General features: G+C 35.7%; 1 protein-coding gene across 6 annotated transcripts in view; it reads right to left on the reverse strand.

Annotated features, from left to right (window-relative positions):
- FGF14 (fibroblast growth factor 14) overlaps positions 1 to 23,680 on the reverse strand; it is a 612,765-nt gene that overhangs the window by 148,881 nt on the left and 440,204 nt on the right. Inside the window, exon 1 of one of the 6 annotated variants that reach the window (XM_053217704.1) lies at positions 1,331 to 1,779. The exons of the other annotated variants lie outside the window; for them this stretch is intronic. The gene's annotated coding sequence lies outside the window, so the exon portion shown is untranslated. Of the gene's footprint in view, positions 1 to 1,330; positions 1,780 to 23,680 lie in introns of those variants that run through there. 6 annotated transcript variants of the gene reach the window in all.

The raw sequence follows: 23,680 nt of genomic DNA on the forward strand, positions 1-23,680 counted from the left end.
ATAATTATAGAGTTTTCATGTATTCCATGCCAGTCACAGAGCAATCTTATGATCTAGACTTCCGGTGGAGGCAAAGGAGAGATGAGGGAGAAGATGCAGATGAGAGCTTTACATGTAAGCAAAGAGCACGAGAATGTGTATGTCATAGGTAGAGACTGAGCCATAGACAAAGAAAAGTCATCCAATCATTTGATAGAAGTTATAATGTTGTTAATTGTATCAATGGCTAAGGTTTAAGATATCTAGAGTTTACAGAGCAGGCCAAAGAAAAGAAGGAAACGGACATCTCAACTGTCAATACAAAGATGCAAAAGAAACAGCTTCTGTTTTAGATTTATTTGCTTTTTAAAAAAATGTATCCTTATTCAAACTCATCACTTACCCCTAAGGAAAAGCACCATGTATTACAGAAATACTTTTGATATGAAGATTTCCATATCAGTTCTCTTCGTATATTCTTTAAAAAGTGTTTTAGAAACAAAGGAAAGTGGTCCTCACCCTAATTGTTTACCATTTACCCACATATATTATTTGGGCATCAGAATAGGCTTAGTAAAAGCTAATTAAGATCAAGACATTCTTAACTTGATAATTCCCTTAACAGCAGAGAGGAAGTGCTATGCTTTGCAATTACGTGGGCCATTGAACACATGAAGTAAAAGGGATTAAACTTGTTATGACTCATGAACATGCCCCCAAATTACCCCAATCCCAGTGTTATCTGGTTTAAGGGAAAATGAATTTGCAGAAAACAAAGAGGTACTTTGTCCTCGAATCCCTGAGATCTTCAACAACAAAATCTGCAGTTTGACAGTGCACTGGCCTGACCACAGTGCAGTGGGAAGAACTCTGGGGGCTCAGCCATTTGTTGCCTGTCTGGTGAAGTCATAAGTCAGAGACTCCCAAATCTCTCTGTGAAGTGGACATAAAAGTACTTGGCCAACCAACGTCACAGGATGCTATATGAATCTCACACATTATTTTAAAGAAGTAAGAAGCAAAATCACGAACTGAGGCTGAAATGGTGGGTAAGTGTCCAAATCCTGAGAGGTGTAGCTAATTATGCCAAAAATGAGTTTTGTTCTGAGAATATGTAGTTCAATAAATTAAAGCAGGCAAGTGACAAGATCCTATGGAGATGCTTAAAGTATTGCTCTGGTCACTAGACTGTCAGATGTGAGGCATGCAGTTAAAATACCATCCTTGTGGACCATGCCATAGGTGGCAGGGCCTTTTTCTGAAATGGCAGCAACAGGACGGTGACAAATGCACAGATGTGAGAACTGTGGAGGAGGAAGAAATGATAGGATGAATTCTAACAGTGGCTTACTTTCTGCACTGGCTGCCTGCGGCTTAAAGCTGGCCTCTGCATCTTTTCCAATGTCTGTTTCCTGTTCACCGTCATCACCTCTCCATCCAGAACGTCCTTTCACAGGTGTTTCCTGGCCCCTGCACCCAGAGCCGCATGACGTCAGCTCGCCTTATGCTCTCACAATACCTTTTGGCCAAGTGCTGCATTGGCCAGTGTTACATTACATTGTTGCATTAACAGTGTTGCATTGACAGTGTTGCATTTTGCCTACCTGTCCGTGGGATTGTCTTGCTCTGACAGCGTAACAGTTCCCCAAAGATGTCCACATTCTATTCCCTGAAACTTGTGAACATGTTACCTTATATGGCAGAAGGCCCTTTGCATGAAGGGTTAAGTTAAAAACCTTACCATAGTGAGATTACCCTGGATAATATAGGTGGGTCCAGTGTAATTACAAGGGTGTTTGTAAGAAAAGTAAAAGGGCGATATGACTATGGAATAATCATCAGACAGATGTAGTGTTGAGGACTTTGAGGCTAGAGGAATGGCCATATGCCAAGGAACCCAGATAGCCTCTAGATGTTGGAAAAGGCAAAGAAATGGATCCTTCTCTAGAACATCCAGAAAGGAATGTAGCTCTACCGACACCTGGATGTTAGCCCTGTGAGACCCAGGTCAGAATTCTAACCTACAGAATCATCATGTAATACTTTTGTGTTGTTTTAAGCCACAGAATTTGTGCTAATTTGTTACGGTGGTAATACTAAGTGATGATACTTGCACCAGACCGTTAGCATCTCAAGGGGAAGGACTACGTCTTTGATCTCCTGAAGCATCCCATACATAGGCTCTTTGTGTTTGTGATATCACTTTCATTGAATACCACAGCCTCCCCCTACCTTTCCTGCCCTTTTAAAAATCATTTTCTCCCTTGTGGAGATATGGAAAAATAATTAAGGAAGTGTGTTGATAAACACAGTCTTTGGTTTCCTTTGCATTTGGAATGGCCTTGCAGCATTTTAAAGGTGCTTTCACCTTTAAATCCTCAATGGAAGATTAATTAATTAATTAAATCCTCAATGGAGATTTACTATCTCCAGCTAAGAGTGGACTTTATCCACATTATGATTAAAATAATGCACAAATAGGGGCACCTGGGTGACTCAGCATCTGATTTTGGCTCAGGTCATTCTCTCCTGATTCTTGAGTTTGGGCTTGCTGCTGTCAGTCTGTCAGCACAGAGCCTGCTTCAGATCCTCTGTCCCCCTCTTTCTGCTCCTCCCCTGCTTGTGCTCTCCCAAAAATAAATAAATAAATAAAAATAATAATGTACAAATAGGGCAGAGAATGTAAAAAATGAAAACAGTTGTGTTGCATGAGAAAGTAAAGCTTTAAATTTGTTTTTGTGTGGGGGCCACCTGGGTGGCTCATTGGTTGAGCATCCAACTCCTGATTTCCGCTCAGGTCATGGTACCACTGGTCGTGAGACTGAGCCCTGAGTAGGGCTCTGTGCTGACTGTGTGGAGCCTGCTTAGGATTCTTTCTCTCCCTCTCTCTCAAAATAAATAAATAAACATTAAAAAAAATAAATTTGCTTTTGTGTGGTTATTGTAACAATACTTTGTCTTGTAGCCAGTACTGCTGCTGAAGGAACACCACCTTCATGGGCCCTTGGTTTATAAAACACTTGCAGTGGACAGTATCTTAGGGGTTATCTACTACTGCAGTGAACCCCCCAACTTTAAGAGGAACTGAGACCCATCTTTGTCTGCAGTAAAAGAAAGCAGGATCAGAAAGTCCTGCCTCACACCCAAGGCTAGTGGTCTGAAGCTACAAGTAGGAAATGTCAACTCTCATTTACTGCCTGTGCCAAGATGCTGTTTATAACTTTATACGGCCTGCCATATACCTGTTGACAGATGCTGCCATTAGTTAACTTAGAGTGGGTATTGGTTGGGAAATTGAGCTTCTCAAACTTCCTATAATGGTTTTGGATATTTAGTAAGTTCTCCCTTCACTTTAAGATAAAAAAAAAAAAAAGGAAGACGAGGAGGGATTCTACTCAGTAACAATGGCGGCAGTCACAAAGACTCAAATACATTTACATTTTTAATCTTGCCTTTTGGCACAATTCACATTTGCGTCATTAAGACCCCCTTCTGGAAAAATAAAAAACATATAATTTCTAATGTAACCTAAGACAACAAAGTAAAAGAGATGACAAAACATTTTTTTCCCATTTAAGGGCCTCATAAAGAATATTCATTTATCCACCATATAATTTTTTTCCAAATCACTAAATCTGAGACTTTTAAAATGAATTATATTTTAAAATACACTTTTGATATTTCGACGTTAGAGACTCAGTTAATATTAATATCCATCTCTGGATTTCCTTAGATTAAGGTCTATGCATACTTCCTTTTGTCAGAGATTTGATGTGGGTATACACTTCAGAGATTTTACACACCATTAATCTTCTAATGACTGCTTTTGAAGGATAATTTTATTTTTTCCAGTGTATATTAAGTCATATTTTTAAAGAAGCCATTGGATTTTCAATGATTTTTGAGGTCTGATAATTTCCTTTCCTTTCCAGTGCCTTGAATCCTTTATAAATACAAAGTGAAGGTCATCGATTTCAGTACATAATTCCATCAGGTGAAGGGCTTCATACACTTCTCTACTTCCCCCTTTATTTTCTCCCCCTGTTTATTCATTCAAAGTTAGTTTTTCATAGTACAAATGCTTGTTCTTATCCTGGATATGAATATCATGCATTCTTTCACATTAGGCAAAGAACCATTCAAACATATGAAACCTTTTAAAGGCAGATGAAAAATAATTATGCTCATTTGAAGGGGCACTGAGGTACAAACACAGTTGTCCAAGAGAAGTAACTTCAGCAAATTAAAATGTAGAAGGTAAGAATGCATCAATATGCAAAGAAGCAACTTTCTATACTTTGTATTGGGAATTAGAAAGGGCAACATCTGATGTTTGATAGTCAAAAGGCCAAAAAGTAAAGGGGGGGATTTGTGAGAATTATCTAAAGTGCCTAGGCATATTTTACACCACAAATTCTCCAGTGATTCTCAAATATTAAGTACTTTCAGTGGTAGAGGAAAGTAAGTAATCATGTTTACTGGTGAGTCTGCGGGATACCGTCTCAAATAGCACCTCATTAGTAGGAGTTCCTTTGGAATCTTGATTCTACACAAATTCGTTAAAATTTGAATTTTGAAATTTTTATTCTAAATTTTAATTTGATATAAAATATTTTAAAATACTTACCACAGCTAAAATTGATATTGCACAAAGATATACTTATGGTTTCTCATACCCCCATATACTGCTCTGTTTCCAAGGGTATCCATACACATTTGCAAAGGATGCTTGCCTCCAGAAAACACTTGTCTGCTATTGAGACAGAAAAATAATGTCCTCTGAACATTTTTATCATTTTGAGTTCATGTCACCAGGTCAGTCTCATCTACATATTTTGCCTTCTATTTTCTAAATCAATCCTCCCTCCACACCCAATGCAAAATTTAAACCTATCACTCACACTAAGGTGTTGAATCTTTTCTTTTCATACTTACCTACATTGTAGAGTTCCCTTTTCATTTTCAATGTCCTATGCATTTCGCCTCTGCTTATCTAGCATCACTCTCCAGGCATTACATCATTCCTTAAATCTGTACAGACCCTATTCACAAATTTTGGGTTCTGTCAGATTTTTCTCATAATGTGACTCCACCATAGAGAAAAATAGGTTAGCTGAGAGGCAACAAAAAATTCCAACAAGAAGATACTAATGCCTCACCAGAGAGACATATGAATGCAAAAGAAATCCACATTGAAGTAGAGAAAGGGATGAGAAATGAAGTCAGATCTTTTAACACAGCTTGAGGAAAGTTATTTTTTTTCATGTGTGTATGTGGGTGCACACAGGCAGACATATGTGTGTATCTCTGCATGTTTTATCCAAAATGGTACGATGTTGTGCCATATTCATAGCACATCAACACTATGAATTAGGAGAATCCTTTCTCCTATGGCTCTGGTCATGACGAACAATGAGACCATAATAGGAGAATTCATATGCTGAGGTATTTGTGGTTTAGCTATAAAATAAGATGACTGAACTGGATGACTTTTAAAATTTCTTCTAGGCAAGACAGAAAAATACACTAAAGCACAAATAAAGATAAGAAATAATGAAGTAAATAACCAAAAACCTTTCTTTACCTTTTCCTCCCACTCTAGATGTTCAAACTGACTTCTGTTGATATTTCTAAAAATAAAATTAGAAACATGGTATGCTGGGAGATGTGTTGTTATGTGTGTAGAAGAGAAGGGCTCTAATCAAATAGATATGCTGAACGTTTTTACCCAGGTCCAGGGTTTGCCCCTCATTGTGTGCATGGAGTGTGGTAATTTACAAAGCATTGTCATATGCATTATCTCATTTGAGGCCAGCAAAATAGACATAGTGACATTAATTTATATGACCAATAAGGACTAAAGATTAGAATGACCAAGTCATTGATTCAGAAGTACACAACTCTAAGCCAAAGGAGCTCTGCAAGACTAAGGCAGTTTGGATGGGGCCTCTGTTAATGCTGGCATCAAAATGTGCCATAGAATTCATTAGGAGTACTCTGATTTCTTGTCAAGACTATCCTAGCCTCTCCAGAGTATTTGTTAATAAGAATAAACCTGTTGCAGAGTATTTATAGCAGCATGGAGCATGGGATTCTCCATTTCATCTTTCTCATAGACTTTTAGAGCTAAGCCAAAAATAGGACACATACAAATATTTATTACTCTTTGTGAGGTAAACCTTCATGTTTTTAATATTATAGCAGGTGTTTTGATAATCTACAATTTGTTGCTGTTAGCAACTGTCAGGGAATGAATATGGAGAATGAAAGAATAACCCAATTTTTACAATAGAATACAAAAGGCTTAAAATAATCCCAGCTGTCAGTATTAGCAGTATAATACCATGGCACATATAATATACAAAGATGTATATCTAGAAACAACTATTGACAAAAATATCCATCTTTGTCCCAGATTTTATTAGAAATTGGAACTTAAAATGAGTTTTAGTCAGTAATGTTTCAAAAAATCAAATCAGATCAAATCAAATCAAAACTGGTCAAGAATTTTCTCTTAACAGGGGTACCAGGGTGGTTCCAGGGGCACCTGAGTTAAGCATCTGGCTCTTGATTTGGTCCCAGGTCATGATCTCAGGGTTCATGAAATCAAGCCCGGCATCGGGCTCCATGTGTTGACAATGCAGAGCCTGCTTGGGATTCTCTCTCTCCTTCTCTCTCTGCCCCTCCACTGCTCCTGTTGTCTTCTCTCTCATAATAAGTACATAAAATTTAAAAATTAAAAAAAAAGAATTTTTTTCAAATAATTTCTTCCAAAAGACAAAAAAGTTGGGAAAAAATGGTTGGAACTGATGATTTGATCATACTTATAAATCATAAAAGTTCTCTCAAATTTGGTCAAGATACTGATTTCTTTCTCTATATTCAGGATATGTTGATTTAAAAAGAATATAATATTTTCTAATTGCCAGTTTCTCTGAGAACTAGGATTTAAAATTTGGAAAGCAATTTCACTGCTAGTTATGACCAACTAACCAGTATAAAATCAACTCTCTTACCAAATATGAAAGCTAGGTACTTTAAAAAAGAAAAGAAATGAATTTGATTAAAAGTACTATAAAGGTTCCTACACAATTAGGACTTGAGGGGTCAACATCTCAAAGAAAAGGAAAACACATGGAGGTGAGCACATTATTATATATCATTCATCCTCTTAAGAATTTGCTGTTTCAGAAGTAGAGAAAGGCAAAAGGCTGAAAATCAGAGCAAAGCTTTTGGCAGTCCACAATGCTGAAGATAAAAATTGGAGACAAAATTGGAGATTAAATTGGAACTCTAGTGTGCCAATGAGTAGTGCCCTTGGTAAACATCCAGGATTTCAATTGGAACCCCTAGAAAGCTATCCCTTAGCCAAAAAGCAAGCTAGAAATAGACACGCTAACACACACACACACACACACACACACACACACACACACAGGAAAAACAACTTCAAATATATTTCATGCTAGGATAAATTGGGATTTTCTGTCTCTACTGTAATTACCTACACACACACACACACACACACACACACACACACATCTCCTCTCCAAGGAAGATAATCAATCATAGACAATCTCTATGGATTTCTACCTAAAATGTTCAATACTCAAAAGTTGTCAAAATTTTTTTACATGCCAAAATTACAAAAAGAAATACAAAAAGATCCAAGAGAAAAACAGAAAATAGAAACAGATGCTTAAGTCATCCAGATAGACATTAAAAAGCATTAATATGTTTAAGAAAATAGAAGACATGATGGAGATCTAAACAGGGAACTAAAATAATCAAATGTAACTTTCAAGATTAAAAAAATATATAATAAAAAGGAAAAAAATCAGCAGATGAGTTAACAGCAAAAGGAGAGAGGACTAAATAACTGGAAAATATATCATTTGAAAATATCTAGACTAAAGCACAAATACATAAAATCTAGAAAATAGAGTAAGAATATGGGAGACATAATGAAAATTACTGACATAAATGTAATTGAAGTCCCAGAAAGACAAATGATAATGGTGAGGAAATATTTGAAATATGTTAATATAATAAAAAGATTCTGAAGCTGCCATAAAATCCCACATCCCAGACTCAGAACATGCTGCAAACCTCTTGAAAGATAAATACAAACAAAGCAACACCTTGGCAAATCATGATAAAATTACTGACCTAAAAAACAAGAGAAAAATCTTAGAAGCAGCCAGAGGGAAATGAGTACATATGCCTTTCAAATGAGAAATGATAAGATTACCATGGAATTTTCAATAGGAAATAATGGAAGCCAAGAGACAATAGAATGATGGGGGGGGGGGGGAAACCCTCCAATCTAGAATTCCACACCCAGTAAGTATGCCACTCAAAGACGAACTACGAAATGTTCACTCAAACAAAACTGACAGATTCATAAATAGTGGACTGCACTAAAATAATAACCATTATAATAATAAAAGAGATGTTTAGGTTGCAAAGAAAAGTGTTTCCCAGGTAGAACCCTAAAAATGTAGAAAAGAATAAAGAGCAAGGACCAATACTATAATACATACTGAGTCTATTACATAATAGAAATAATTTTATTATGTTTTATATACACATGGAAATAAAAGCATGACAATAAGAAATAAATAAACAACAAAAACTAGAGAGACTAAGTGATAAACCATTATATTAAATGTGGTAGGTATTCAAATGTGTATCATACTCTATTAAGTCAACATTAAATGTGGTAATATCCAAGGTAATCACTAAAATATATTGTAATGGATTTATAAGCCTCAGACTAATAATGGTGGAAAATTCAACAATAAATAATATTCCTGACATATTAAAAGAATGTAAGAAAATGAAGAAACAGGTAAATAGAATAGACTGGATGCTAGAGAAGATGTGGAGAAACGGGAACCTTCTTGCACTGTTGGTGTGAATGCAAACTGGTGCAGCTGCTCTGGAAAACAGTGTGGAGGTTCCTCAAAAAGTTAAAAATAGACCTACCCTATGACCCAGCATAGCACTGCTAGGAATTTACCCAAGGGATAGAGGAGTGCGGATGCATAGGGGCACTTGTACCCCAATGTTTACAGCAGCACTTTCAACAATAGCCAAATTGTGGAAAGAGCCTAAATGTCCATCGACTGATGAATGGATAAAGAAATTGTGGTTTATATACACAATGGAATACTATGTGGCAATGAGAAAGAATGAAATATGGCCTTTTGTAGCAACGTGGATGGAACTGGAAAGTGTGATGCTAAGTGAAATAAGTCATACAGAGAAAGACAGATACCAGATACCATATGTTTTCACTCTTATGTGGATCCTGAGAAACTTAACAGAAGACCATGGGGGAGGGGAAGGAAAAGAAAATGTTAGAGAGGGAGGGAGGCAAACCACAAGAGATTCTTAAAAACTGAGAACAAACTGAGGGTTGATGGGTGGTGGGAGGGAGGGGAAAGTGGGTGATGGGCATTGAGGAGGGCACCTGTTGGGAAGAGCACTGGGTGTTGTATGGAAACCAATTTGACAATAAATTTCATATTAAAAAAATTAAAATAAAAAAATAAAAATAAAAAAATTAAAAATAGAATAGATCAAATAGAAAACAAATGGTAAAACTGGTATACCATTAATTTTATTAAATGTAAATAGACTGGATATTCTAATTAAAAGGCAGAGATTGTCAGAGTGTAACTAAAGCAAAAATTAAATCAAAATAAAAATAAAGTCATGCTTACAAGGTGCTCACCTTAATTATAAGGATATAGACAAGTTAAAGGTATGAAAAATAGCCCCTACACAAACACTAAACTAGATAAAGCTGATGTAGTTATACTAATAGCAAACGAAGTAAATATTAGAGCAAAAAGCAAGATGTTATGATAAAAGGGAATGTCCACCAGTGAGATATAATCATTTCCTATTAGCCTATAAAGAAGGCAAAAACTGACATATCTAAAGTAGATACAGAAAAATTCATATTCATAATGGGAGATTTTTAACATAGCTGTCTCAGTAACTGACAAAAGTGGAGACATACATGAAAATCAATTTTTAAAAGAAAATTTGAACTACACTGTTAACAAATTTAATATAGTTGGGTGTGCATAAATTGTTTCATCTGGCTACTGAAAAAAATTTATTTTCAATCTTCATATGTCACTTGTTTTCAGATTATGGTGGGTTTAGCCTACAGATCTAGTAATTTATTTTTATGAAAAAAGATAACTAGACAATTCCTAAATATTTGAAAATTAAGTGAGAGCTTCTAAGTAATCATGAGTAAAAGAATAAGTCACAATGGGGATTAGAAAATATTTATCAAATACAAATTAAAACATAACACAACACAACTCATGCAATACAGCTAAAGGGAAATGCTTGGGGTGTCATGATTACAGATAAATTTACAGCATAAAATCAAATGTATGCTTAATGGTCTACAATTAATAAGCTTGCAATTTGTACACTCAAGAAGTTAAAACAAATCAGTAAATTTAATCTAAATTAAATAGAATGAAATAATAGTTAAGAACAGAATTAATAATGTGGTGTATCACATTGATTGATTTGTGAATATTGAACCAGTTCTGGAGCCCAGGAATGAACTCCACTTGAACATGGTGAATAATTCTTTTAATGTACTGTTGAATTCGATTTTCTAGCATCTTGTTGAGAATTCTTGCATGCAAATTCAGGGATACTGGCCTGTAATTCTCCTTTTTAGTGGCTTCTTGGATAGAGAAGATGTGAAATACTCAGTGATGAAAAAGAATGAAATCTTGCCATTTACAACAATGTGAATGGAACTAGAGGGTATTATGCTAAGTGAAATAAGTCAGAGAAAGACAGATTTCATATGATTTCACTCATGTGGAATTTGAGAAACTCAACAGATAACATAGGGAAGGGAAGGAAAAATAAGATAAAAACAGAGAGGGAGGCAAACCATAAGAGACTCTTAAATACAGAGAACAAACTGAGGTTTTCTAGGCGGCGGGGACAGGGGGTTAAAAGGGGATGGCCATCAAGGATGGCATTTTCAGGATGAGCACTGGGTGTTTTATGTAAGTGATGAATCACTGGGTTCTACTCCTGAAGCCAAGACTATACTGTATGTTAACTAACTTGAATTTAAATTAAAAAAAAAAAAGGAATTGAATTAATAAAACACAAAAACAGAAAATAGAAAAAAAAACTGAGCCAAAAGCGGCTTCTTAAAGAAAGGTGAATAAAATTTAATACATGTTAACGAAACTGTTCGAGAAAAAAAAGGAAAAAGGAAAAAATTATCAATATCAGGAAAAAGGGAGGATATCACTATAGATGTGATGAAAAATTCCCAGAGATAACAGTCACGAATCTCCAAACACTGTTAAGTTAAAGAAGCCGGACTCAAAAAGCACATGCTAAATGGTATCATATACGAAGTTCTGAAACGAACAAAACTAATATATTGTGTTAGTAGTCAAAACAGCAGCCACCTGTAAGGTTCATTGTTTGGAAAGCCCTGGGAGTGGGATTTCCGGGGCACTGTTCTGCTCCTGTTCCAGGTAGTCTCTATGTCAGTGTATTCTGCTTGTGAAAATTCATTAAGTTGTATGTAATGTGTGCACTTTTCAATGTGTGTGTTATAGTTCAATGAAGTACCTATTTTAAAATAGAGATTGTGTTGTGAACTTAATAAAACTAATATAAAGTTTATGAAATAGACACACGTCATCTTCAAGATATGGGTCACTGATAAACCTGCTGAGTGTTCGTGCCAGGAATGTTTTACTCCTTCAGCTGTAGTCTTGCATGAGAAACACTAGATGATTTTCTGATCAACAGAAAAACAGTGTCTTAAAAAAGGAAAGCTAGGGACGGACAAAAAGAAGAATGATAACGTCTCCCAAAAGCTGGGGAAGAACACTTAATCTGTTAGATTGTCTCCTGGATTTTATAGTCTTGCAAATTTTATGAACAATAAACATGAACAAAGTCCTTTTAAAAAAATGGAGTGAAATTGTTTGTAATTAAATTGAAGCATGTATAGGAAAGAGGACGTGGGACCAGATAAACTAAAACTGTAATTCTTAGCATCTCCCTCCCACTTCCCAGGGTGACTTCCAACCCTGATTGGAAAGAATGTTCTCAAAACTTGCAGCTTGTTCCCTACCTGGAAAGAGTGTTCTCTACACATTTTTCTTATTCATTATCAAGAAGACTTCAAGGAAGATGGTAGTTGTATCATAAAGGAACAGCCCTCATGCTAGATATCCAAAAATATAGGGTTGTAATCTTATTACATACCCTGATTATACAGACTATAAGACCCAGGAAAAATTACTAATATCTGTAAGTTTCCATTCTTTTATTTATAAAATAGGCATAATGTTGCCTATGTTAAAGAGTTTTTGTGAAGCTCAATGTGGATGACGACGGTCAAGTTTGATGAGCTAAGAAATGTGTTGCCTTATATTTACTCGCAACAATAGGAATATCTCAGGTTTATCAGTTTAGCAACCCCTTTAGATTATTCAAGGTAACAGATACTTAAACAGAAGCAGATACATACAACCACTTTGCCAGGGGAATACCTACAAAATCTCAGCATTAAGACTTCTGCTTGTTGGGCACCTGCATGGCTCAGTCAGTTAAGTGTCCGGCTTTGGCTCAGGTCATGATCTCATGGTTCATGGGTTCAAGCTCCACATCGGGCTCTGTGCTGACAGCTCAGAGCCTGGAGCCTGCTTCAGAGTCTGTGTCTCCCTCTCCCTCTGCCCCATCCCCTACTTGCGCTCTGTCTCGCTCTGTCTCTTTCTCTCTCACTCACTCTCTCAGAAATAAAACATTTAAAAAAAAAAGAATAAACCCAACATACAAGTATCAAAAATTCCTTTTTGTGTTATATAGTTTCTTAAATGCAGTTTGAAATCCCACATCAGGATACGCAGTATATGGTTCATCCACATTTTCCCTCATGAAACAAGATGCTTGCCGCCAATATTGATACCACAGCCATGAAACCAGGATGTTTAATCAAATCACTTGTGTGTAATGCACTCTTTAAATGGAATCACCTTGGATACAGTACCAATAACCACAGAATAACCAACTCCCTGAAGCATAAAGGAATCCTCTTGGCTTATAATTATTTCCTTCACTAGGAAAATTACTATTTGCTGAGATTTTAACAAACGAATGTTTTTCCTGTTCCAAACTTTGTCATAGTTTTTGAGGCTCTGAAGTTTCATTAGCTCGTCACTAATTAGAAGAAGCACCTCAGCCTGGCCTACTTTCAAAACCAGCACTTTTGATACACATCCGATTGCTTTATTCCTATGTTTGATAAATTCAACCTCTTAAAATTGAGAACCTCATTTCTTTAGTGCTTTTCTTTCTCTTCCAAAGCGAACTTGCTGTTGCTGTCAATTCTAATTGGTTAATATCCAACAGTTTTATTTTTCTTGTCCATCCAATGCTGCCACCTAGATTACTTCCTATTTTTTTGTTTGATTTCCTTTCCTTTATTGCTCTCTTTAAATACATGCTGATTGCTATTTAGGGGCATGAGATGCTGTTCTTTAAGAATATGTTCAATATTACTTAACAGAACTTAAAATGGAAGATTGAAATTCCTATGCACACCTTAACATTTGTTCGTGTCGCAGATCATGCTTGTGGAGATGATGATTGTGGCAAGTATATATATATTTGTGTGTGTGTGTGTGTGTGTGTGTGTGTGTGTTCATTTTGTTATGCCTTTCTTTCTAGACTTGTCACTGTTTCTATATTTCCTCATTGAAGCTTTAATTCCTTTCAAATGGGTTTTAGATTACTTGTTAGTACGACTGGGTCTTATGTGTTAAAGCTGTAAAAAAAAAAAATTCTGTGCAGATGCCAACTCCAGAAAAGTTAATGAGGTTTGTTAAGATAAAACAGATCAAGTTATCTGAAAGAACTGAGTTCTAGATGTACTGGGAGGCATTAAACTGACATTTACTAGAGACCTGAGCAGTCTTCTTTTTTTTTTTATTTCCTGTCTTAGTATTCACACCAGTGCATCTAGGAGAATAGTAGCTTTTATCTGCCAAAGGACAGAGTGGAATAATTACAGGGGTGGGGGATGGGAAGCTGAGCCACCAATTTTTAAAAATATATATATTTGGAATTAAACATACTTAGTTCTTTGTTTTTATGCTTCAGGTTGTATCTGTATCACACAGCATTTTTCACGCTAATTTTCTTATTTACACACATGTACAACATACTTTTTCACTCGCAAACACACACACACAGTGAGAGAGGATTCTTAAATGCAATTGTTTCAAACTTAACAACAGACAAGATTGTTGGATTGTAAATCTTAAGAGGCAGAATAAATATAGTATACAGAAATAATTAGCCAACTGTTTTCAGGCTGTAATTAGTAAACAGCCAAGAGGAAGCATGGAACCAAAGTAAATCAGAAGGCACAGGGCTGAAGAAGAACTGAGGAGATGGGATTCTGGGGCAGGGGAATAGGGCAGCAGACACTGAGAACAGACCATTGAGAAGATTGGTTCTGTTCCATAGATGCCTTTTAATGTAAGCACAAACCCGTGCAAAGGAACCTGTCTCTGCCTTGATTTTTTAAGGCTCAGCCCATGTGGGCTTCTAAACAAGTGAGAAAAAGAATTTAAAGCTAAATGATATCTCCCAAATCATCTTGTCTGACCTGCTGGTTGCATAGAAGTCCCTGTACATTCACAGACTCCTCTGAGTTGCTCAGCCAGTAGAAGGCAGAGGGAGGCCTTCTGTCTGGTGCCAGAGTCCACCCTCTTCCCATTAAGACCAGGGCATCACAGAGCCACTGTGTGTAGGGAGGGCTGGGCTGTACAGGGATCGTGGGAAATGATAGTGGCTAGAGGCAGTGCAGGTGAGATTGGGGTATATTTCGTTGCATTCACTTTTTAAGAAAAAAATCAACGAGCCTACCTCAGAAGACAATGACAGGCATCGTGTAGGGGGAGAAAACGAGGAAGAACAAACAGGATGAAGCCAGACAAGAACGATAACATTTCAGTTCATGTTAAACAGCTGTGATGTCACAAAGTGCTGTGTTTCCTTTTTCAAAAAGTGAACAAATAGGAATATTTATGCTCTAAACTAATGAATGTAGGGAGATGGTGCTAAAGTAATCTCTTGCTACTGTCATGGGGCAAAAGAAAAACCCACACAGATATGAAAATTTTACCTTTAGGCTGATTTAGTGGCATAGACCTTGCAAAAAAGTGCTTAATATTGTACCTTGAGTCTGTTTCACTTGACCACACAACAATAAAGCATCCAGAAAGTAAAATGAAAACAGTCATGGGAGCATTTGGATACCAGGGACATTTCTAATGATTAAAAATTGTGTTAGCTCAGCAGCAGTAGCAGAGGAAGAGGAAAACTTTGCTTATTAATTCCATATTCTTGAAACTTCAGCAGCTTTTATTACTTTCACAATTTTCCAAAATGCAAAGGCCTGGGGATGAAGAATATCAAAATTGACAAACATAAAATATTCCAAACCTTATAGGAAAACTTCAGCATTGCCACGCAGTCTGTGGTGGCTCACTCCAAAAAGAAAATCTAAGAGACTACAGACTACGGAATGAATGTGTCTGAGCTCTGCTGTTCTCTACAATGTGTTGACCTGGTGTCCCAAGCATCATATGGAAATGAAAAGTAGAGGCAGAGCCAAAGACACACTTCTGTGGGAGGTGGTTATCATGGGTGTGACAACACTGGCCCTCGCAGCCACTGGAGCACCCATGTTCCCCCATCTGGAACCTGTAAGAACGAACAGAGGAAAACCTTGTGGTTGACATTCTAGCCCATCCGGGGGATAAATCTAGGAAGACACTGGGATATAATGCTGAAAACTATTATCATCTAAGATCCGCTGGGTCAATTCTAAAAATATACACCCTATATCAGTTAGACCTGAACTGCATTCAAATACTACTTCTGCCAAATACAAGTCTCTGGAAAAATTACTTCATTTCCTCTCATCCATGAACATGAAAATAATACCACCTATTTCCTATCACTGGGAGAAGTAAGAGATGTGGGATATAATGCTTCTAATCCTAGCAGATGCAGGAAAGATGTTTGATTACTTTCCCTGCTTTTTTCTTTAATTGGTCAGGCATGAAGCCAAGACAAATACTTCTGTCTTGTGTAGACTTGTCCAATTTCCTCATCCCTCCATTCAAGGCAGAACCCGGCCCCAGAGAGAAGGGAAACGGAAGATGCCATCTTCTCCTCACCAAGGCTGGCCTCAGCATGAAATTCTCTTCATGAAAACAGCTTCCATGTCATTTGCTGGCATAAGGATGAGGTAATTATTGAACAATGTAAGCCACAGAAATGATTAAGGTGCTCGTGGCATTTACTTATGCAGAGAGATTAATAGAGTTAAACAATTGTAAGTTGGCCAAATGCTAAGGAGGATAAAAAGCCATGAACAAATATTTAAAGGGCATAATGTAGCTAGGGCTAGGCAGAAATTATTTACATAAATTTAAAGAGATAAAATGAGGCATGTGAAGGAATAAAAAGACATCAAGCGATGAAATTCTGACTATTTTAAAGATGTTTTCAAAAAGGAGAAAATCACTGGATTCTGAAGAAAATGAACAATTGCCCATCAGACATTCAAGAGTTTCCTGAGAAAAGACACTATATTCACATCGTAGTTACTGAACTCGGTGGTACATCTTGCCTTGGATAATCCAACAAGAGGAAATAATAGAACTCTATGAATTTACTCCCTGGTTCTAATTGCCAGCACTTTGCTCTTCTCCTATCTCAAAAGCTGTTTGTCATTCCAACAGGGGTTTTTTTTAATCAAAAATGCAAATGTAACAAAGTAACCTTAACTTTGTCACCAGATCACATAACTGTGTATCTACATACAATAGGTAGATACGTAAGAGAACCCATTAACATTACTTAAAACTGAATATATCAGTGAAAGCATTTCATATACAGAAAATGAACTGTTAAATGGCCCTTCTTACATTTATAACTATTTCTTTCTGTATAATGCTTGAATATGAGTGATGTTTATCATTAAGCAAATTAACCAAATATTTTAATTTTCCAATCACTACTGGCTATGCTAGTAATTCAAGATTTTGTAAAACAGTGGTTACTTAATCACAAATCTATTATATTTGAATGCAAAGACAAAAAAGGAAAGACTAACTCTTAGACGATTCAAATTCTCTGTTTTATGAAGACAGGTCGCTCGGACCCAATACAAATATATGTGATGAAAATAATGTTCTTCCCAAGTAAGGAAACATTAAGCATTGCCTTCTAATGAATGTACCTGAGTGCCAACTGAGTACTAATAGGGTTTGGCAGGGTGTCATGTTGTATGATCGCAATAGTTAACATGTTATCATAATTGTAAATACAGACCTATCATAACTGGGAAGAGATGATCAGCACGAATGGTTTTCATGGGGTAAAGATATGTTAAAAGTATTTTGATGCTGACTTTACCTAATTGTAGTAAAAACTACAAGTTTATTATGAAAAGTTGAATTTCAAGTGCTGTACAAATAGGATTAAGGGCTAAAAGATTAAACCTTTGGGTCTGACCACTTGTAGGTTGTTGGAGACCTTAAGAAGAACAGCTTATCGGTGGGAGCAAAAACCTGATTTAGAAAGGGTTCAAGAGATTACAGGAGAAGAGAAATTGGAGATCTATTTTTCAAGGAGTTTTGCTGACAAAAGACAATTGGTTTAATAGCTAGAGAAGAATGCATAATCATGAGGAGATTACTTTTTAAGATGGGATAGGTCACAGCATATTTATATTTTGATGAGAATTATACTGTAAGATATGAAGATTATATGATGCAGAAGAGAGAGGGGCACTATTGCACTGGTGTCCCTGAGAAGGAGAAAGGATCTATCCCTCAATTTGACGAGGTCTTAATTTTAAATAGGAGTATTAAGAATTCATCTCTAAGTTCAGGAAGAAAAAGGAGTAAATGGTTAGATACGCAGATAGGCAGTAGTGAAGTGTGTGAAAATTTATTTTTCATTATTTTTCATTATTTCTATTTTCTCAGAGAAATATAGAAGTAAGAGCATAGTTGAGAGGGGTATGGGGGAGGAAGTACAAGAGACAGGGAAGAGAGAAGGTATGAAAATCATCTGGTTAAGTAGAAAGTGATTTTTTGTTAAATGTACCAAGGGCCCACTTGATGTAATTGACTACGAACTTAAAGTAGGAACAACCCATGTGTATGCATGTTTTCTCTTCAGCTGAAACCATCTGTGTATGTGCAGACACAAAGTAGGTTGACAGTTGGATTAACCAATTCATTTCACTATTAAGTAAGGTAAACAAGAAAATAAAAGCCATATAAGTCAATAAAATATCCAAATAACATATGACTAGATTTGTAAGTTTGTTTCAGAGATAAATATTCACCCATGTGCAATTTTTATAAAGCGAATAATACAATTTACACCCAAATTAGACTTGACTACCTTATGTTCTTCTGGCATCAGTATTAAGAACAAGATCTGAGAACTCATTAGAAAATACATATGAACCACTGTGTTAATTCAAAAGCAGCATACAACACACGGTCTCTAGGTTTCTAACAGTCTGAAATTTTCATGATTAATTTATGACTCTGTAATCTTAGTGGTTTGCTTTAGTTTATCATGTACAATGAGGCAATAAGGAATGTAACCAATAAACATCTCATTAGAAATGAGAAATGTCTAAAATATATAATCTAGGAAAATTAATAAAAAATTAATGAAAGACTTAACATGAAATTCATGTCTCATCCAAACACTTGTTGGGAAATCAAAGCTACATCTCTATGTGAAAAACATCATGGCAAAATTGCCAAAACCCACAAATGTCTCCACTTCCAGGCAAGCTTTCTTACATCCTCAATTTTAAAAAGTTAATAATACACTATTCCTTGAATCCAATCAACAGATATATACATTGAATGTCTACTACATGCCTTAAAGTTAGGTGTCTTTCATTAATTATGAGTTCACAACATTATGAAGAATGGGAAGGGTAAAGTAGGGGGAGAATAGAGGATTTAGGGACAGGCAGATTTGTTTTTGAAATCTGTTTGTGTTATTTGCTCGGTGTTAAGTCTTTTGGCAAAATGCAAATTCCTTGAGCCTCAGTTTCCTTTGTGCTGCAAAATGGTGAAGTATCTCACCTAATTGAGATAAGAAATAAAGTATGTGACAATTGAGAACTGGGATTTGTTAGGAGCAGGGACTCTGGTGTCGGCCTGGCAACCTGGGTTTCAATCTCAGCTCCACTCTTTGAAGATATATGAACTTGGGCAATTTACTCAAACATTTTTTGTTTGTTTCAGATTCCTCATTTATAAAATGGATGGGTAGATAGTATTAGTGTATCATCCATTAATAGGTAATTTAGGGTATCAATGGATAGATAATGTAATGTACCTACCATATAGATTTGTTGTAAGGATGAGATAGTACTCAGTGTGAGAGTGCCTGACACAGAGTGCCATACAGGCAGGTGATAAATATATTAATAAATGTCCAGTCAATGATAACCATTGCTATGTGGCAGTGATTTCAACAGTCACTCTATGTTACATGTATATCTTGAGAAATAATACAATTTTTCATTCATTCAATGAATTCTTGTGCAATGTTATTTATATGCCAGGCACTGGTAAGACACTGACTTTTAAGTGGCTATACCCCATCATACATATGATCCTGTCATACCATCAGGGTCCCCATTAAACTTGATAGCCAGGAACCATGAGAGTGAAGGTTGAAACACACACAAAAATATTTCACACAATACAGCTTTATGAAAAGAGTCTTTTGTCTGAATGACAAAGTAATAACTATCATAAAATGTTTTTATAAGGTGTCTAGATTCCTACTACCACTCCCTACTGCTATCCTTCCAGTAAACACTAAATAGTAACATAGCCACATAATCTGAGTTTCTTAAAATGAACATTGGAATCTTTATAGGTAAAATTTCTAAATTAGTTGTTTCTAGTCATGCTAACACACTGTGATTGACTTTAAATTGCATCAATCTTGCTAAAATTGTCTTTTATATGTTTGAGTTTACCATTATGCTTTTGTTTTTGTGTTTTTCCACTTGAATGCTAGTGACAACATTTAAAACATCATATACAAATTTTTCTTATTGAAATATCATAGTCTGTTTTGGCTAAAGCTTCTCACTATTGGGGGAGAAATTAATACAAAATATACCTAGAAACAAACCTAGATTCACAAAACTAAGTAGATTAATCAGACTGAAAAATGTCATCTACCTTTTCCTTTGAATTCCTGCCATTATTTTGAAGCTAAGCAAATAAAATCTAAAAGACATCATTTTACACTGAAGAGAGGGGAGGAGAGGTTCATGTCTACCTGAAAACAATTTTCTTATGGTAACATTATATAGATTAAAATCATTATGAAAATAATTAAATTTGTGGGCTAAACGTAGAACTACACTAATAATTCTAGTAATTTGAAATGTAAAGTGAAACCGGTAATTAATAATGGTAACCTGGTGGGGAATTTAGGGGGACTGGCGCTCCTGAAATCTTTTATGACAAAATGTCAAAGGATTTCTTCACTACTAAACAGTATTATTTTCTCAATACACGTAAACTCAATCTATGAATCTAACTCAACCCAAAGCAAATCATCTTACCTAAACTTACTCACATCTTACTTAAGCTACTATGCTATCTTACACTTCATTCACTGCATCATTTCTTAATTTATTGCACCACTATGGTATTGACCATTTTCAGACACCTAGTGAAAATGTGCAAGGTTGAAATTACAATAATTAAGAAGAAATGCATAAGCAAGCAAGGTCAACTTTTTAAAAAATCTCAAACATTGTTTTGTTTATCAATTCAGCAACATTCCCATAAGGTCTCTCATTTAGGAAATGTAGAGAAAACTCTACATTTGACAAAATATCCTTGTTAAAAAATTAGACGTCTCAATTTAGAAAAAAATCTATGATTTTGTCTTACCTTAATGCAGCTAACAAATAATAAAATTCTGATTGTCAACAAGTTAGCAACAGGTATTATCAAAAGACAAGTAGGAAGACTCCCATGTACATGACCTTAGAAAACTAAAAAAATACACTTCCCAAAGAAAAGAAGGATGATACGTAGGGGGGAAAATATTCTCTTGTTTTATTTTGACCTAAACAGCCCACGTAAGCAGGTAGTCTGTACTTTCACGGGGTAATGGCTCTGAAGCAGTAGCACAAAGAACAATGGTCTTTTGATTGATTACTCTTTGCTATTGATTATTTCCTGAGAAGGTGGTCACACCTTCCCTTACATAACATTTGGCAAGAAGACCACTTTTATAACTGATGGGTTTCACTATCCCACTAGAGCAAAGCAGGTTTGTTGATGTAGGTGTACAAATATCTCTGCTTTTTACATTACAGAATAACTTGAAAACAAATTTTAAGTAGCTCCTTTTCACTTCTTGTTTCTTAAGACATCCTGTAATTTATTTTAGGTAAAATGTGTTAGTAAGAAACCCACACAACTACTGATTAAAACATACATGACACATGATACCATGGCTCCTATGACGGTAGCCAAAAAAAAAGTAGATTTCAAGAAACAATTGTATTAGCCACACTAAAAAATTTGAGAGGGTATTGCCTTACAAGAATAAAGTTTCTTGTTTTGGTTTAAAAATTAAAAACAAAAATATAGAACTTTTAGGATAAAGTGTTCATTATATATCATTGCTTGTAGTTTCTATTTGAATTTTCACTTTCAATAAAAAAAAGTTAAGATTCTAAAAAAAGCTATTTACAAATTATTGGTTTCCTTGTGTCCTCTTCTTTCTTTAGCTAAATTAATAGATATCATAAATATCTATTTTCATAAATTAGTTAAGCCTTAAAGTGAGGTTGGTCATATTCTTGGATTTTTGAGAATAACTCACAAATATGTAATCACCCTAGTCCCTTAAAAAAGGAGATAAGTTCTGTGTGTGTGTGTGTGTGTGTGTATACGTGTATATACATATATACATGTGTATATGTATATATATATATATATAGAGAGAGAGAGAGAGAGAGAGAGAGAGAAGAGAGGGAGAGAGAAAGTGAAATATATACTTGAAAATATATACTTTTAAAATGGTCTATTTAGAGCACTGTGGTTCAGTGACATTCTTTTATCTTTGGATCTGGTACCTTCCTTATTTCACTTCAATTCAAGGGCAATGCCAAGTACCTAGGACATGGCAGACACTCGATCAAGATTTGAGAGTCTATGAAAGTGCAGAAAACACAGACTTTGCTCTGAAAGACAATCAATCACATCTTGGGATGTGGCACAATTAATTATTTTCAGGCATAAACAATGGCAGTGAGGTATAAAATGCCACAAGAGGAGTATTCTTACTTCACCACAATGAGGGAAGACTTCTTAGAGGTGATGGCATTTTCTCTAAGCTTTAAGAAATGGAGACAATTTCAACAGGTGAAAATAGAAGACAGACGATTCTATACACAGAGTAAAGCACAAACAAAAGAACAGGGATTTGAAAGCATGTGGCTAATTTTGGGAACTTTGAAAGGTGTTTGGAGTCTGTGGAGGTAAGGAAGGTAGAGAGATAAATTTGGAAAGGTGGGGTACTCAGGGTTCCCACACAATCACCAAAGCCATCTTGTAAATTCCTGTCATTTACAAGAGGACAAAATGGTACAACAGGTACTCAATTGGTACAAAAATGACCCTTCCATGGTGGGGGGGCCGGCGGGGGGGGGGAGATGATCAGAGTGGGGGATAGAGCTAAAATAAAAACACATAAGTAAATATAAGCCATATCATTATATTAAATAAATTCCTAATTTAAAAAGCATGAAAAGGGAAAAAAAGGCCCTACATTTAAGATATATATGTCTATTACTCTTCTCAAAACACAAAATGTGGAGCAATTTTTTGTTTGCCAACATGTCAAATGTATTTGAATTTACCTGTTGAAATGTAAACTTCAGCCAAAATGGCCTACAATACAGGATGACAGTGTACTTAGTGTCTATACCTCCTCTGCTTCTCTCGAAGCCCCAACTCAGTGGCTTCCATTGTTCTTCTCAGATGTCAGCTCTCAACCTGGAGTTCTCAGTGTGGCCCACCCTGCATGCTTGATCTAATCAAGTTTCTCTCCACCTCCCTTGCCCCTGAAGCCTCCACCTCAGCCCTCTTTGTTCTTTATAGGACATTCAGTTTCCTAATTTCTTATTAATTTGTTCCTTTCCATATGCAATGACTTTCTACCCCATATTTGTAACCTCCATGACGGAAGGGACTTCATTTGTTTTACTCATTGCTCTATACAGAACACCTAGAACAGAACCTGACATATTAAGAAGATTCAATAACTCTTTGTCAGATCAATGACATTTCAGTATGAAGATATATGAAATTGTTGTACCTAAAAGTGGTATCTTTAAATGAACAAATCAGATTTTTAAAATTTCCTGAGGGCAATTCTTACTCAAAGAGTGAGTTTGGAGGTAAAGGTAACTTTGCTTAAAAATATTTTCTTAAAGATCATTTAATTAAATACTGAAACAAATATATATATGTATATATATATATATATATATATACACACACATACACATATATAGTTATGG

The sequence above is a fragment of the Acinonyx jubatus genome, chromosome A1, assembly GCF_027475565.1.
Source record: "Acinonyx jubatus isolate Ajub_Pintada_27869175 chromosome A1, VMU_Ajub_asm_v1.0, whole genome shotgun sequence".
In the NCBI taxonomy this organism is placed as follows: Eukaryota; Metazoa; Chordata; class Mammalia; order Carnivora; family Felidae; genus Acinonyx; species Acinonyx jubatus.